A 17,233-nucleotide genomic window follows, 5' to 3' on the forward strand; every position below is an offset into this window, starting at 1 on the left:
CTGTAAGAAGCTTCTCTTTGAAGCCGATTGTGTCGTGAGTTATTCGCTCGTTAGTCGCCACCATCAACCAAAAATGACGCGACATTATTTAACGTTTTAACGAACTGAGACAAATCTCTGCGAGCTTCATCTTTGTTTGCGTGGCGTGCTGATGAAGGGTCACGATAGCTGACGAGTCCGCGCCCCGGGATTATCGATGACCTGTGTAACTTGACAAATCGTCAATCAGCTGCCGGGAGTAACGACCTTTTATCTTGCGGTAGAAAATCCCCCGATTTTGTTTCCACTGTAGCGTTTCAGAGCATCTGAGCTGCGCTGTGACACCTCCAGGCCAGCTCCAGCATCACTTATCTTCCAGCACAGGCTGAAAACTCATCTGTTGGAGAAGTGCATCACGTCCCCTTGTCCCCACTGAATCATATCCCCTCTCCCGTATCTCCCTCCCTCTGCTGGCTACAATATGCTCTTATCTCCAACTTAACAGAATCGTTTCTGCCTCTCAGCTCGGCTTTCATTTCTCTCCTTTCCCTTTAAAGCGCTGCTCTCTCTTTAATTCTCTGGTCACTATAATATTGCCAGGATGCTCTGGCCTCAGTTACCGCAGCAGCCTAATGCCTCAGATCTTGTGTTTACAGCCGAATTTCAATTTCCTCTTCTTCATATTCAACGTAAAATCAGTCATAATTTTATCGCAGTGATTTTCCAACCATCCAAACACCCAAATCGTGACTGTTTGCACTGATTACTGCAATTATCACCTCCAAACAGTGGGAATGAACACAGTTTCTCGCCTGGTTCAATAGATAGTTTGCTCTGTTTTTGCAGCTCTTGCTGAACAGCTTCATCCTTGAATCTTTAACAGGCCGCAGTACAGTGAGCGGCCGAAGGAGATTCCTGCAGCCCAGTCACTGAAAGAATAAATGAATAGATGAAGTGGTTTGGCTGAGATGTGCCGCCAAACACTGCTGTGCAAAAGGCTTCCACCTACAGCCCTTTAAAATTCATACTCCGTATATTTTTGAGACATCATGTCGTTTGTAAGGTCAGCTGCAGGGAGAGTGACTTATGGTCCAGTTTCTCTCGACTTAATTGCTCGTTCATGGTGCGAAGAACAGATCTGGAGTCAGATTAGAGTCTGAGTCTCCTTTTTGTTGATTGATTTTAGGATTTGCATCTCCAACTCTTTGTAATTGCTGAATGTTTCTCCCCATAACGAAGAATATCGGTTAGCTTAATCCAAATAATTAGAGGATTGTTAGAAAGGCAGGAGGCCGTGGCCTCAGTTCCACAGATGAGTTTATGTTTTTTAGATGAATGTTTAAAGTTTCTTACACTGAGAAACACGTTTTCTTTGATGAACCTCTTCTCTCATCTTCAGCTCCTGTGAAACCAGGGTCCCAACGTCCCATATGAAGACTAGTTTCCAGTGAAGGAAAACCTTTATTATAATCAGAAGAAGGTTAGTTTGTGTCATGTTCATCTGGGAAAGTTAGAAGTCACTAAAAAGTCACAAGCGTAGCAGATTTCACTGATTATCAGAGAAGCACACAAAGAAAATGAAGCAGCAGGACTCAGAAATAGTTTTTGCTTTCAGAGTTGCACAGGGGGAATATGGTGTGCAGTGGCACAGGAGATGTGTGCCATAATTGGGTAAAAATTGCTAAAATTGTCATGGATAATGGCTCCAAAAAGGTACACCAGTCTATGGATACAAACTGAAACACAAAAAGTGCTGAAATAAGAGTGAAACCTAAGAGAATAAAGGCGCATATAGAGGCTGTTGTTTGAGACTGTAAGACAAACTGAAGCTTCCTTTTATCCTTATTGCTTTTACTGAAATGTAACATATGTGGTCTGTACATCACAAATGTTCAAGTTCACACTGTGTCCCGACGTCTCCCACCCAGACACCCTGTCTGTCCCTCGTTTAGTGCCCTGGGATCTGTTTATGTTACCTGCACACGACAGACCTGCTGACGAAACCTGAAGCGTACGTTCCTGTGTACGTGTACCATCACACACACACACAAAGGCATTAGCTTCAAAAACCAGGCACAACAATACAATCTGAAATCAATAAAACATAAACAAAACTGCACACAGACACACACATCCCGCCGTGTTACGCAGAGTCTCCGTCACATTAGGCCTTCTGTGTTTCTCTGCCCCGTTTCATTCTGTCAGGCCTGAGATGAAATATTAACGAGGAGGACGGCACCCTAACCCACATACTGTATCCTGCACTGCCAGTTTGACTCGCTGCTTTACAAGGCACACAAGCGGAAAACACACACACGTATTCATGTGTTGTGGGGACATCTAATTGACATAATGCTCCCCCTAACCATGAAAAATGAATACCTAACCCTAACCATAGCCCAATTGTAACCCTGACACTAAAACCAAAACTGCCATACCGGGATTCTGGTCCCCACAACTGCAGTAAACTTCCAACATTTGGTCCCCACAAAGATATGAATACACACTCACACACACAGAGGACATTGCCTTGCTTTTATTTAGTCACAGGACAGCCCACATTTATCCAAATCCTCAATAAGAAAACACAAAACCAGCCAGCACCCAGTCTAAAAAGAAGGTTTTCCATAAATGTGGCTGCGGCACGAACACGCTGGAGTATTAATGAAACAAAAACAAAGTATGCGGCGCGTCTGTAAGCCGCAGGATACGCCGACACCAAAGCTGCTTCGCCTCATCGACCTACAGACGCCCACCGAGGATGGAGACTTTATCTTTCTTGTAGATTGATTGAGTGCACTGTGAAGTTTTCCTATCACATGCTCATCAGATAATCTGACACGCTCTGAATACCTGCCATTCAATAATCAATTTACTTGCTATCTCTCAAATGACAACGTCGCAGCGTTCCTCTGCCTCGCCGGCTTTTCTCCCCAAACATCTGCTGCTCAGCAGCAACACACCGCCTACAATTTCTCACATTATTACACGTTTAAAGCCAGCCGTCTCCCCCCTTTCCCTGCAGGACAATTACAATATTTAAAATATAATAAGTATATATTGGCAGCAAAATTGGGGAGCACTTTATTAGAAGGCTGAGAGGAAAGAGATGAGGAGCACTGCTGACGGTGTGGGAAGTGGCGGTGGTGCTGCTGGTGGCGGCAGGGCAAGCAAATCGGATTTGAAGCCTAGCAAAACAGGAGGGCTTTCCGGGAGAAGGGAGTTGTCACTTTTCATTAGATACAGCGGCACGGACGAGGCCCCGGCTCGCCTGACGCCTTCCCTGCATTCATAGTCTGAGACGGAGAGCTGAGCATCTGCAGAGATTTGCCTTCTTCTCCCCTCCAGTGTGTTTGTGCGATTTTAGAGCCACGTGTCCCACCTCTTTCCCCCCGGCTCAGTGTCTTTGTGGACAACCTGCTTTTTTGTCTTCAATCTGCAGAGCTGGAAACGAGGGGACGTCACGGTGGACAGCCAGCTCCCTAAAAACGCAAGTTATTTATTTTGTGTGTAGACAATGTTCACTGGTGGGCGAGCACAAAATCTCCTGGCTGAATCCTCCGGACGTGAGCAGCTTCATTAGAAAGAGCAGCTCCTTTAAGTATAAACATGTTCAGTCACTCGTTAAGAAACGTCCAATCACCGAGCTTCAGATGTTGCCGAGCTGTCATTTGTGGATTTCTGAAGATGGCTTCAGAAGCTGAGCATTCCTGGAAATTTCCAGAAAATAGTGCGCTCTGTACTGTAGTGAGGTGGTTATGATTATGCACAGCTACAAACAAATCTGTAGAGCAGCTTTGCTTGATTCTCAATTCAAAATAATCCTTCTTTGTCTCCCTCTGTGTGAAACTGGCTGTTTTAGCTCCTCCCCCTTCAAGCCAACCTTCTGCTGTTTGGTTGCCCCTCCTAAACAGGAAGCTTGGGCAGCAGGTGGGTTTGGAATTTAAGCTCTTTCTGACATCATCCTGATCCAGGAGTAGAAAGTACCGCCCACATTATTGGAGACAACGTTTAATCTGAACAGCCAGCATTAAGACCCCACCGGTCCAGCACCATCACACTCAGCACCGGGTCTCCACAAGGATGTGTTTTGAGTCCCCTCCTGTTTACGCTCTACACATCCGACTGCTCCCCTACCCATCTCTCAAACACCATCATAAAGTTCGCGGATGACACCACAGTGGTTGGACTCATCTCAAGGGGGGATGAGTCGGACTACAGAGATGAGGTCAACAGACTGACTGAGTGGTGTTCAGTTAACAACCTCCAACTGAACACCACGAAAACTAAAGAACTTATCTTGGACTTCAGGAAGGGCAGAGCAGACCCGGCCCCACTTTACATCCACGGGAACTGTGTGGAGAGGGTACACTCCATGAGGTTTCTGGGCGTGCAGATATCTGATGACCTCTCCTGGACTGCAAATACTACAGCGGTGGTTAAAAAGGCCCAGCAGCGTCTCCACTTTCTGAGAGTGCTCAGGAGGAACAACCTGGAGGAGAGGCTGCTGGTGACATTTTACAGAGCCACCATAGAGAGCATCCTAACGTACGGCATAACAACATGGTATGCAGGGTGCTCAGCTGCAGACAGGAAAGTACTGCAGAGGGTCATCAACACAGCCCAGAAGATCACTGGCTGCTCTCTGCCCAGCCTGGAGGTCACTGCAAACTCTCGGTACCTCAGCAGAGCTGGCAATATCATCAAGGACCACTCTCACCCCAGCAACCAACTGTTTGAACTATTACCGTCAGGCCGACGGTACAGGTCACATAAAACCAGGACAAACAGATTCAGGGATAGCTTCTTTCCCAGAGCTATCACCGTAGTAAATAAGCACAAAAACAATTGAACCTATTCCATACCGTCACTGTCATTATATTATGCTGCTATTCATACTGTCATTATATTAATGCTGCTATCCTGTATATATTGTACATACTATTGTTTGAGTACTTACGATTGTTTTTTTGTACTTTTTATATTTTACATTTATATTTATTATTGAAACTTGCACCAAGGGAGTGGCACTCCAATTTCGTTGTACTCTGTACAATGACAATAAAGGCTATTCTATTCTATTCTATTCTATTCTATTCTAAGAAGGGAAGTAAAGAAAAGCAGAAGGTTCCTTTTGAAGATAAGGATAATTATTCTATGCAGTATAAATATAATACAATTTACTGCTGTCTCCTCTCATTCTTTATACTTGTGGCAGGTCTCGCTATGATCTTCTTCTTTCTCGGTGCCTCGCGCTCCGGCTCTTATACGCTCTCTGTCTTTGTCAGACTCGATATCCTTTATAGTGCTCTCCCCAGCCCTCCCCGGCTCTCTCGACTCCACTTTGTGCCTCCGCGGTGTTGGTTTACTCCTACTTCTCCTCTCATCCACACTTCTGTCATGTACCATCATGAATATTGAAACACCACCCCCCTCGGTAAAGATGGCCTGTCTCCCGACATTAGCAGCAATGAATACCTCTTCCAGGGGCGAGTGTTTGCTCTGTGCACTCAGCACGAGCAGGCTGGCGGTCCATTTATTAGGTACAGCCGGAGTTCAGACAGTCAGGAGAATAAGAGCAAACCAGATTCGCACGAGCCAACCGGAGACACAAAGATGATGCAGGAACAAGAGGGAGGGGGTAATAAGGTGAAGGTGAACTTGGTCAAAACGAATGCTTCTGTGTGGACGGGGCTCCTAACCTCCTCTGTGCACAGTCTGTGATGCTAACACAAAGCTAGCAGCAGCATGCTGACCACGGCCGAGCAGCAAAGCCCGAATATTCCTCTAACTTCCTTTAACAGTTGCCCGCCTCTTTCCTTTGCTTTTCTGTCATCTTGCAGATACTCAGCATCACCTCAGCTCCATCTTCCTCAGGACTCCAAAGACAGTGAGATCAGCCTCCCTGGACCTGCTCCTGCAGTCCTCGACCACGTGAAGTCGGCTGGCCTCTGCCTAAAGCTCTCAGTACAGCAATTTTACTCCACGAGCAGTAAAGTTGTGTTTTGCTGAATGAGGAGGCTTTTTATAGCCACTTAAAATTCTTTCACTTTGTGCTTTTACTTTTCGTTGCATCGGTGAGTATTTTACTGACTCATCTGCCCCCACGTGACTCCTGAAGTCCTACGGAGACCTTCAAGTGACACAGAAACTTCTGCTTCTGACGATGAATTGGTCAATTGTTCAATTTCGCCTCTCTTGTTTGCGGCATTTAACAATACATTTCCAGTTATCTGACGGAGCCTGAGAGGCACGGAACAATTTTTTGTCTCTGCACAATTGGGACAATGTCTGCTGTCAGTTATAATAACGCTCTCAAAGATGGCCTAGTTCTCGGACAAAATACCAACAATTTTCCAGATTCGTTTCATCCCTCGGCCCCCTCACTCATAACTGCCTCCGCTGGTTCTGGCAGCTCCACTTCAGTGGACGCTTTCATGTCCGGAGATGTCCCGTCGAAGCTAAGTACACACCGTACTCAACTTTTCTTTCACCTCCAGACTTTCGTATGTGATCGCTGAGTCATCACAGGGCAGACAGTGTGAGTTTCAGCCTTGCACTCCTACTCGCCGATCTGAGAAAACTTAACTCCCAATTAAACACGAATGAAATGAAGCGCGTTTAATGAGCAGATTGAAGTTTCACATCTCACTCACTCTGAATTTCAGGTTGGCCATTCTTGTATTTTGCTCGTTTGTGTTGTTGTGTTTGCACATCTCTGTTGCTTGTGGGGCTCGCACACAAGAATTTCACTCGCATGTGCTGTGCCAGTGTGCCTGCACATGTGATGTGACAATAAAAGTGATTTGATTTGATTTGAAATGAAACATGCATTACTTAAAAGTGACACCTACGCTCATCTCGTACTGCGGATTTAATGACAGAACAAAGCCGTATTAAATGAAAGCAATTTTCTAAAGGACAGACAGCCACTTAACACCGACACAAAGATAACATCTGTGCAGGTGCAGAAGACCAGCACAACAACAGACTCTTGCGCTCAGATCAGTACACCACAGTACGCCATCAAAGAGCTTTCTTTTTAAACACTGCAGAGAGAAAACTTTCCCTCAACTTTACAGGAGAAAACACATTTGCGTTCCAGACTGATGTGAATGTGGAATTTCCTTCAAGAGATGGAGAACTGGTGCAGTGCCATCGAGATCAAATCAAGAATTAGCCATTGATTTGATCTCGATGTCAGCGCAGTCGGTTCGTTCTTCCATCCATTTCTGTTTTTCCAGGTCCGAGTCACAGACATAGGAGTCACTTCTACAGGTCTGTGGTGTTGAAGAGAGACAGGACGTATGTATCTACCATCATTTCTGTCTACGAGCTGTGGGAGCTGACAGAAAGATTGAGACTGAGGACCAAAGTGGCACAAATGAGCCGTTTCCACACCAAACACTCGCTGGAGGGTTTTTGGAAAATCACCGTCTGTTTGGTTCAGAGTCTCAGACCAGTCGATCACCTGCTCTGTTCTGTTTTGCATCACATGGACTTTGTACATGCGAGCTGACAGGTTAAAGTCTGACTTTATGGCCTCAGATGTAATGCTTCATGCGTAACGTGTAGAAAGGTTTGGGGCTGCAGTGCATGCAGGACTCTGGCTGCCATCGCCTTCCTCACAGACTCCGTATCCAGAAGCTGCAGATGTTTAAATGACGACCGTCCTCTCTACCACTGATGCATCAACCGCTGATGCGTCAGTAATTTTATGACTTGATTACGAAGACTCCTGACACGTCTGAATCTGAATCAGAATCAGATAAGGAGAAAATGGAGAGCTGGATAAACGAATATTCTCAGAATGACACAAACTACTCCTCAGTTCTTATGTGTTAACGTCTTAGTTTCCATGAAACGAGTAGTAAACTGGCCAAGCTGAAGCTGCTGTGAGCCTCGGCCTACTCCCGCCGCTCGGCGCCTCGTGTGATGTATGAAACGCCGTTTGTGCCGTCAGAACAATGCGAGACATCGAGAGTGCTCTGAAGTGCTCTTGAGATAAAGGCACAGTATACACGCAGTCCATTTATCACCACCCTGCTTCACGCTCACATCATTACGTACCCTATGCTCCCTGAGCAGCGCTGTGTTCGCTTCTCTCCTCATCGCTGGCTCAGATTTTGGAGAGTGACCTTCCAATCAGAGCTCTGCTTCGTTAACGGCACCTTTAGCGGGATAGCACTCAACGCCATGCGACAAACAATGGGTTAAAGACGTTAAGGCGTTAGCATTTACACGTCTCCAAGCAAAAGTCTGTTTTTTAAGCCTCGGTCCCATCGTGCGAGGTTACAGTTCAGACCCTCTCCTAGAAACACGAGGCTTTTACTACGGATAAAAAATGATTTTATGATCTCATAAAACACTTAGCTGAGCTTTTATATCCAATCAGCCTCATTTCACGCAGTGCTGAAATGCAGGCACACGCATAAAACCTCTGCAGGTGCCTTCACTCTGTCCATACAGCCAACACAAGCAATGCAGGCATGGAGACAAAGCCTCCGGCCCCACGCAGACGCAGTTTAAAGGGTTTTTTTTGAAAAGCAGCTCAGCTTCCTCTCTGAAAACATCTGCACAGATAATATTTATGCTGCAGAGAAGCTCTGAAATCACAGGGCTGCTTTATTCTCATTTCTTCGCCCCGACCGACCAGCAGAGCCTGGATCTGCTGCATGTTGCTTCCTGTTAAAAGAGAGTTCTTCCTCCTCACTCTCACCAGGTTCTTCTTATACACAAATCTCTCGTTAAGTTCTAATATATCGACTCTGTCTCTGGTTCAAACATTGGATGAGCTTCTTTGACTGTTCAGCCATCATTCTCAGCCTCTGCATCTTTTTGTCAGCTCTGCTCATGTGCAGCAAATTGTTGAGTTAAAGTCTCAGGGTGCAGCCCAGGAGCTCCCGGTGTGCCCATCGCTTCAGTAAAGAGTCAGGCTGACTGAGATTGTCTCTGCCCTTCAGAGACCCTCAACATGAACTTTTACTGGGAACAGTTGACTCCTCATCCTCCAGCTTCCCTCTGCTAATGTGCTTCAGTTGTTTTCAATAAACTGCATGCTCAAAAAGATGTTTTGTGTCACTCCCATTTCTTCTTGTTGCATGTTGAAGCTCTACTCGGAACCTTGTTAAGATCCAACCATGCAAAATATGATTTTTTTTAGTTGCCATTTTTCAAGTGGTCTTAAACTTTGGATCTTTTCTATTAGCCTGGCCATAGCTCTGCAGCTAGCCACCAGCTACCTCATCACTTTACGTCAGCTGAGGTCAGGGTTCTCCCACCTGCTCTTCAGTTTTCTGTCTTTGTTTACGCCCAAAGCGTTGGCGGAGTGTGTGATTTATTTCTGATCAGATCATTTTCCTGGAGTGGGACTTGGAGCGTTTTTAGCTCTCTTTGGTGCCTCAGAGTTTGACTTATTTGGGAAATGGAGACGAGAAATGGTTAACAAACATCAGACAGGTGGGTATTGTCTGGATCTGTCATACAATAGAAAAATAAAAGAAGCTGAATTCAAAATATGAGAGGATTTGGTCAAAGTTAAATGTCAGATATTATCTTGTTCATTATGAGCTGTTAAGACTTAACTGCGTGCACAGATATCGACAAGCCCTGCACGATGATTATTCACATCCTGGATCAATGTCATAAGCGTCTCAGCTCACCGGAGGAGGCGTTGAGTCAACAAATTGATTATTTGCTCATGATTAGAGGGTGAACGCTTCACAGATAAAGACAGAGAACAGTGTGGAAGCTCACCTGAGGCTGCGCTGCAACAGGAGGGAGCCAGCCAGAGATCGAGCAGGACTCTCAGTTAGTTTAAAACTGTCACTCATCAATCAGCACGTTTCAAAGTTTAAATCCAGTGCTGTAAATAAAACTACAGTTTATCATACATTTATTTATTTCCAGCTGCAACATTGAAATGATGAACAGCTTAATGAATTCATGAATAATTATAAGGCAACAATATGCACATGATTCTAAATAATATATACTTTTACTTTAGGCGCTTTTAGTATATTTTGGTGCAAACAGCATCTCCACATCATTTACATTTAACTTCATATATGCAAGTGTGTGTAGTTTACTTGCTAATATTGACTTATGGCCTTTTCATCCACATCACGGAGGATATTTTTACATACATGTTTTAATAATTTGTTCTTGGTTTTTCTGAGTAAGGATCGTTTCTGCAACACCAACAGAAAGCCCTTCATGTTCTTTATGTAACATCGTAATCGTTTCAGTTATTGTCATGTTGGGATTGTGGTGGACGTGTGGCGTCGCTCTTACAGACCAACACGACTGAGACTCCCGCAGAGACTCCAGCGTTCATGTCGAAGAAAAACGAGATCTCTCAACGCAAAACAACAAGAAGGGAGGCCCACAACACGCCTGTGTGTGGGAACTGATGCATAACGGTGCGTTTCAATAATTATGAGATAGGCCATCAAAAGGGCGACAGTTTGAAGGATGACTGAAAGAAAGAAGAGTGCGTGGAAGAACAGTGATGATTGTAGGCAGAAAGTGAGAAGTAGGAAAGGTGAAGATGCATTTTTTAATATTAGCCTCTGACAAACAACCTCTGTGTGATAATAATTAAAATGAATGAACTAATGAAAAATAATGTAAAATCAGCAAAATCTGCTCCGGAGACCAGCTGGAGCGAAACTGGACTGCAGTGATGAATCTGAACAAACCAAACCTCAGCGTCTGATTCGCTCCTGCTCAGATTTCAGATACTGTTTATATGTTTGCTGAAGACACACAGGTGTACTTATCAGTGCCTAAATCCGCTGCAACAAAAGACTGAAGTCCACCTGAAAACCAGAATCTCCAAATCAGGACCGAAATCCTGGAATAGTTGCGCGTCTGAGTTTCGTTTAGACGGAGGAAAACTCGCTCACGTGTTGGCGTTCAGCAGGTTCAACCACAGCAACGCGCACATTCACAAAGCTGTGTCGCCTTGCTGTGTTTCAAAGGACAGACTTGAAAATCCTTTCACTGGTTTAAAAAGCACGAGCAGACCAAGTTACGTTTCAGATGCGCTCGCACATTTCCGCAGGCTCAGTCTGCGCTCCCACGCTGAGAACCAGAATCAGCTTGTAGATCTTTGCGGTGTGAAACGAACTTCCTGAACACCTCACATCAGACTGTGGCTTTATTTGTTGTACATTTCTATTTTTTCTTGTTCTGTCCTATATTTGATATGTTTCCACGTTTTTAACTTTTGGATGTTTGAATTAAGTTCACTAGAATTTGGAGTCGCAGATCTTAATCTTATTTGGATGTTGTACTTCATCCTTTGACTGATTTGTAATTTTACTGATTAATAACTGTTTGAAAAATGAAATGCAAACAAACTTTTATATTTTGTATTTTATTTTGAAATCCAGTTCCTATCTGGTGTATTTGTCTGGTAGATTTGTGTTACACACACATTTGGCTTGAAAACTAAAGAACTAATTATAAAACACAGAATAATAATAATAATAAGTGCTGCCCCCGCGCGCAGGCCACTGGTGGAGAGGTGGCGGCGCTGAGGGGAGGGTGGGGGCAGCTTGGAGGGTGGAGTAATTCAGAGAATGCGAGACACTGCCCTCCCTCCCTCTCTCTTCACTCCTCCTCCTCCGGGTGGAAATTCATCCTTCAGGCTGGGTAGCGGACATTTGTGAAGAGGACGTCGGGAGTGCGGGACGCGGAGACTCGGAGACCCGCGGTGGCAGCAGAAGTTCTACCGCCGGGTTTGGTGCTCTGCGGCTTCTGAGCTCCGCGCACAGCGGCGTGATTTCCGTCTTGTGCTTTTCCGGTGGCTCTCAGCTCTTCTCGGTTCCTCGGATTTTTCCAGCTGCCGTGCCTCCCTCAGCTCCGGCGGTGTTCCACTCGGAGCTTTACGGACATCCGCCTCTGCTTCGTGTGCAACTTTGGAGATCTGACACCGACACACGGCCCGGTTCGTCCGCTGCACTCCGGAGTGAACAGGAAGGAGGTAACCGGAGCTCCCCGTCGCCTCCTCCGCCACCAGCTCCGGTGTGACCGCGGCGGCAGCAGCGGAGAGGGAAGCGGGATTAATGTCGGGAGGACCCGGACCCACAGCAGCGCTCACGGTCAGTGTGTTCTCGGCTCTGTGCGTCACCGCGCGGCGGCTCGGCTTCCCGCCGGTGCTTCCGGTGTGTTTAAGTGTGAATATCGGTGCGTTCGGAGCGCGTCGGCTCCAGCACGCCCCGGAGCCCTGCTTGTCCTCCGTGTCCGCGGCTCGGGCTTCAGAACCGAACAGGTGCTTTTTAATTCGGGGGTTGGGGGGGTGCCTCTTTCTAAAACGCCTCTCGGTCACAGTCGGGCTTATTTTAGGCGTCATGTGTGGAACTCTGCCCCTGACGCGGACACAGCGCGGCAGTCAGGGGCAGCGTTCCTCGGACACTCGGACGGAGGCTGAGCGGCTCGCTGACCCGCCGGCTCCCCTGCACCCTTCCCGGGCTCTCTCTCTCTCTGCTGGGCTGGAAGTTGGCCGAAGTGCACCAGGCGCGTGAAAACGTGCCGGGCGGCGTGGACGCAAACCTCCACCTCATCAGCAGCTCCTCGGGACTGCGGGGTGAGCAGCGGGGGGAGAGGTGAGGAAGGTGCGCACCGCAGGGTGTTTTCGCCCGACTCTTCTTCATTCCTCTCACGTCCTCTTCGCCATGGAGACGTTTGACAGTCTGCCGCGGCGCGGGGACGTCTCCTCTGACCGGGGGACGGCGGGGGGAGGGGGAGTGAGGGGGGCTCACACACTGCTCCGGTTCAGTGATGGTGTTGCTGGACTCATCAATCAGTCTGTTAATATTCACGTCGTTATGAAATAATCCTGATTTCGGTCATTTTTAAAGCAGAAATTTCCTCCTGAAAACTGAATATTTTCGCTTTATATCTAAAAAGTGGCGCTTCCATGACGTCATTTTCTCACCGGTGAACGGTCTTCTGGTCCAAGCTGATCGGTAGCTGCAGTTTTCGTGAATTGCGTGAGGCGTGCAGAGGTTTTAACCACGGGACGTGATTGGCTGCTTCACGCCAGCGGAGCAGGAACGCGTCCGTGTGCTGCTGGACCCCGAGCGGCGCGGGCTCTGCACTCGGTGCACAGCGGGTTTATTTCAGACACTCTGCTGATCCAGGCTGACCTCAGCTCTGATCTGCTCCAGTTATCTGTTAAACTTCTTCACTCTCAGCTTGCTTTCTTCATGGTTTTTTTTTTTTTGGTCCAGAGTAATGTGGCCCCTCTGCTTCACGGGCCCTACATAAATTAAGGGGCTGTGCTGTTCAGTAATGGGTAATTTGGAGGGTTTTGAGCGGTCCCGTGGGTGCTATTACTCTCTGTCTGAAGCGGGAGCAGGCCTGGAGGTCCACCTGTTTTCCTATTACCACCAATGGAAGTAGATCAATACCTCCTCAGTACATCACCATGGATTCTGTTCTCTTCTATTCTGTCGAGGCTTCAGTGACGCAAATTAGCCAGAGCTGCAGCTGAGCACACTGTGTGTGTGTGTGTGTGTGTGTGTGTGTGTGTGTGTGTGTGTGTGTGTGTGTGTGTGTCATGTTGATGGGGCTGGTGTGTTTTGTACACATGCCGACTTTAATCCTTCACACTGAGAACAATGTTTGTTTCCGTCTGAGAGCCGGAGCTGATCAGCGTCATGGTGGCGATGAGTGTGTGTGTTTCTACACCGGACTGTTAATTTGTTCACTGTGTGTGTGTGTGCTGACTCTGACGTCCAGCTGTGAAAGTGTGTATGTGCCCATCGTTTGCTGCTTTCCTTCCACGTGAGGCCGTTTTGTGGACACTGTGGATGAAAGTCGTTTTATTAGGCAATGATCAGATAAATTTTTCAGAAGTCAATGTACAAAAATGAGGCATGCACTGATAGGTCGCCGTGCTAGTAAACAAAATGCATTTCCTGATGTGAGTGGGTGATGGGTTCTGCGGTGGGCCTGACTGTGGATGACGGCAGACTTTCAGCCTGTAAACGTGTCTGTTAGACGCTGACCGAGCTCACAGTCACATTTTTAAATGTCTTGTTTTGTTTAGCAGTTTAACACCTGCTCACGATCGTATTGGACAAAGAAAAGTCGGAATATTGAACGTTTCCTCTGTGAAAAGGCTTCAGTTGGATTTCTGTAGCACTGCAACACTACAGCGAGAGGGTTGTGCTGTGGGTCATGACTTCATCAGTTTAATACTTGATTTGTTTCCTCTTTCAAACATGAAGATGAAGTAGTGTGTAGAAACGTGGACATATCTGTGAAGATAGTTGCAGAAGCTGGCCGTGGTTCTCCACCTTCGAAGGGTGGAGTTCCTGTGTTTCTGGCCTGAGAACGCCTCCGTGTCTCCCCAGGAGAGCTGAGGGAGGGCGGGGTGTCTCTGATGCCCGTGAAACCCCGATGCAGTTTTTGTGGGAGTAACGTAGTTGCTTTGGTCCTGGGCTCTGGTTGTTTGGGATTTGCACCCCAGACTGTTTCTCCTGGCTCCAAGGAGCTCCACAGGCGTGTTTATCTGCATGAAGCTTATGTCAGCAGTTTTCCTTTGGGTGTGTGTGGCTGCCTGCCCGTGTTGCTCATGTAGGAGGGCAGTTGCTGGGGTTGGGTTATCAGTGATTCTGCTGCTGTCGGGTTTGGTTTAACTTCAAAAGAGGTCGTAGATGCTGGTTTCTTTCTTTTTTTCTCCATTTTTGCCAGTGACCTGCTGCTTGTTAGGTCCAGATGTGGACCTGTGGTGCTGAGTTGTTTCAAACGCAGTCAGATGTGAACATGTGAAAAAAAGGCAAACGTGTTCACCCAACTGTCCCCGAGCGAGAAAAGCTCTAAAAACCAGATCAGTGCAGCCGGCAGCTGCAGTAAATAACCTGGTCTCCTCTTCTGATGAGACGCCACGCGCACTCTGAGCCGTCATCGGTTTGTCGGAGAGCTGCAGCGGCACGGCGAGGTGAGAAACGTTTTGACGTCTCTGTCTGCGTCGGGGGAAAGATGCCTTTTCCTGCTCTCCGGCTGCTCCTCATCACATTTTCTCTGCTTGTCCTGTAGTAGGCGTCTCTGCGCTGACCCGTAAGGGCGAGCGTTTGCTCTCGCCTCTGAAATGCCCCCCAGCCTTTGTTAGAGACGCTCTTCGGGCTTGAATGACCTCTCGGAGCTGCTCGTTGCAATGATGAGCCTAATAGATGTGGTGCAGGCTTCGTGTTTGGCCTGCTGTGTGCTGGCCCACTGAAACAAAGCCTGCTGGCCCGTCTTTGAGGTTTGGAAAGGAAACCCTGGAATTCCACTTTGGGTTTTGGGCTCTACCCCCCCTTACATGCTTACATAAGCAGTAATGTGCTGAGTAACTTCAGACCAAGGGGCAACCTCTGGAGCAGAGAAATGAAGGCAGTGTGCAAACTAATGTTCTCCTGCAGCGAGCCAGTCTCTGTGGACTCCCGTGTTAAAACGTCCGACTTTACAGGGGGAATAAACATGTTTACAGCCTGCTTCAGCCTCTCTGGATAGCTTCTCCTTCATAACAGCTCTGAGTGGGGCCATCTCTTATTTTTATTTATAAGTCGTCCACTGCAGGAGCTCCTGACTGCTTTACGACCCCCTCCTGCGTCGCAGCTGCCCGGCATGGCGGTGCACGGGGCGTTTATGCAAAGATAAACCTTGCAGGCTCATTTTTTTGTCTTTGTTTCTGTAAATCTGACAGCAGCAATGGTTCAGCCAAACAGTCAGTCACACTCCCCTTCCTCCTCTTCCCGCCTCTCTCGCAGCATTTCTTCTGTCTGAGCGAGTCCCCATCTCTGAAATCAATATCATCCAAAATAGGATCGAGTTCTCGTGTTATGAAAAGCCTTGTGCATTTACAGGATGATGAGTCTAATCTTTGGCTCCCTGCTTTTCAAACTTTTGGGTTACGAGAAGGAAAGGGAAGATTGGGTTATTTTTTTCTATTTTTGAAGCTTTGGGTTGAAGGTAAAGAAAACGTGCTGTGGAATAAGCCCGCTTTATCACGCCGGGAGATGAGCTTGAGATCCTTTAGGCGCTTTCCCTCCTCTCCTCCTGAGCTCTCGTGGGCTAAAATAGGGGGATGAGGCATCCCGAGTGTTACTGTGCCCACAGCTGACTACCCTTCTGTCGCTGTGAGTCATGCTCTCGCCACGACTCGAACACCACTTGTCGATGCGCATTTGTCAGAACTCGAAAATAAAATGGTCATGAGATGTTTAAAGAGCCTCGCGGGCTTTAGGAGGCGTGGGACGGCGAGGGCTATTCTTAGCCTGAGATAACAACGGGGCTTTGGTTGGCGAGCAGATTGAGGGGTGCGAAGCGGGCGAGTGCTGCCGAAGCTGGTTTCAGACACCGGCCTGCAACCCAACAGGCCTGCTGCTTTGTCTCTAGCTGCTTCCTTTATCATTAACAGTCGCAGCTTTCATCCGGCGTAAGCGCTTCATCGGGCTTACAGCGTTCAATGCAGATCCCGTCAGTCTGTCAGGGCTCACGGGGAGTTTCCTCCGTCTTCAGCTGCTGTTCTTCCCACGGACGGAAGATCATTGTGGTTAATTTCAGTCGCAGAGTGAGAAATCGGTGCTGTGTCAGTGACTGTAAAAGTTTACAGCCATTAGAGTTGACTTAACACTTTTGGATATTTCCGAACGCTCGCTTGGAGTCACACCACACCACCAGAACACCCCAATCAACACCTGTCAGCTTTAAATAATCAGCACTGGAGTTGCTGGAGTTCAGAGGCTGGAAGTCATTTCAGGCCCAGCGCATTTTATTAATTGATCCTGATGCCACTAATATCATCAGAGAGGAGCTGCAGTGGGGCGATGGTGGCAGGAGAACTCGTTTGTCCTTCCACGGCGAGCTCATCTGTGCGGATGCTCGCTGACTAATGTCACACATGCTTGAAGTGAGGGCCGTGTTGACCCGGCAACAGGAAGAATCCTCCACCGTCCTAAATAAGGAGGACGCCCCCCTCAGGGGGAGGAGCTGCCCAAAGCTTGTGCTCATAGATCAGCGTAGGACTGCCTTCGCACTCTGCTCTCGCTTCGCCATGGCGCATTGCTACAGCAGAGATGCTGTAGATGCTTAAAGTCCTTCACTTGGGGCGGCCACTCCTCCTCCCACGCTACAACCACCACCTCGGCTTTGGAGGTGTTACCTCACATCGTAGTCAGGTCACACTTGGCTGGAAACCATACTGGTGAATTTTAAGTTCGATTACAGCGGAAATTCACAGTGACGATCTTGTTTCTGT

At 47.5% G+C, this 17,233-nt stretch overlaps 1 protein-coding gene across 1 annotated transcript in view; it reads left to right on the top strand.

Annotated features, from left to right (window-relative positions):
• The first annotated feature begins 11,566 nt into the window (after positions 1–11,566).
• dag1 (dystroglycan 1) overlaps positions 11,567–17,233 on the top strand; it is a 56,093-nt gene continuing 50,426 nt past the window's right edge. Inside the window, exon 1 of the mRNA XM_082533440.1 lies at positions 11,567–12,086. The gene's annotated coding sequence lies outside the window, so the exon portion shown is untranslated. The remainder of the gene's footprint in view (positions 12,087–17,233) is intronic.

This window comes from Aulonocara stuartgranti (assembly GCF_965226115.1).
Source record: "Aulonocara stuartgranti genome assembly, chromosome: 5".
Classification (NCBI taxonomy): Eukaryota; Metazoa; Chordata; class Actinopteri; order Cichliformes; family Cichlidae; genus Aulonocara; species Aulonocara stuartgranti.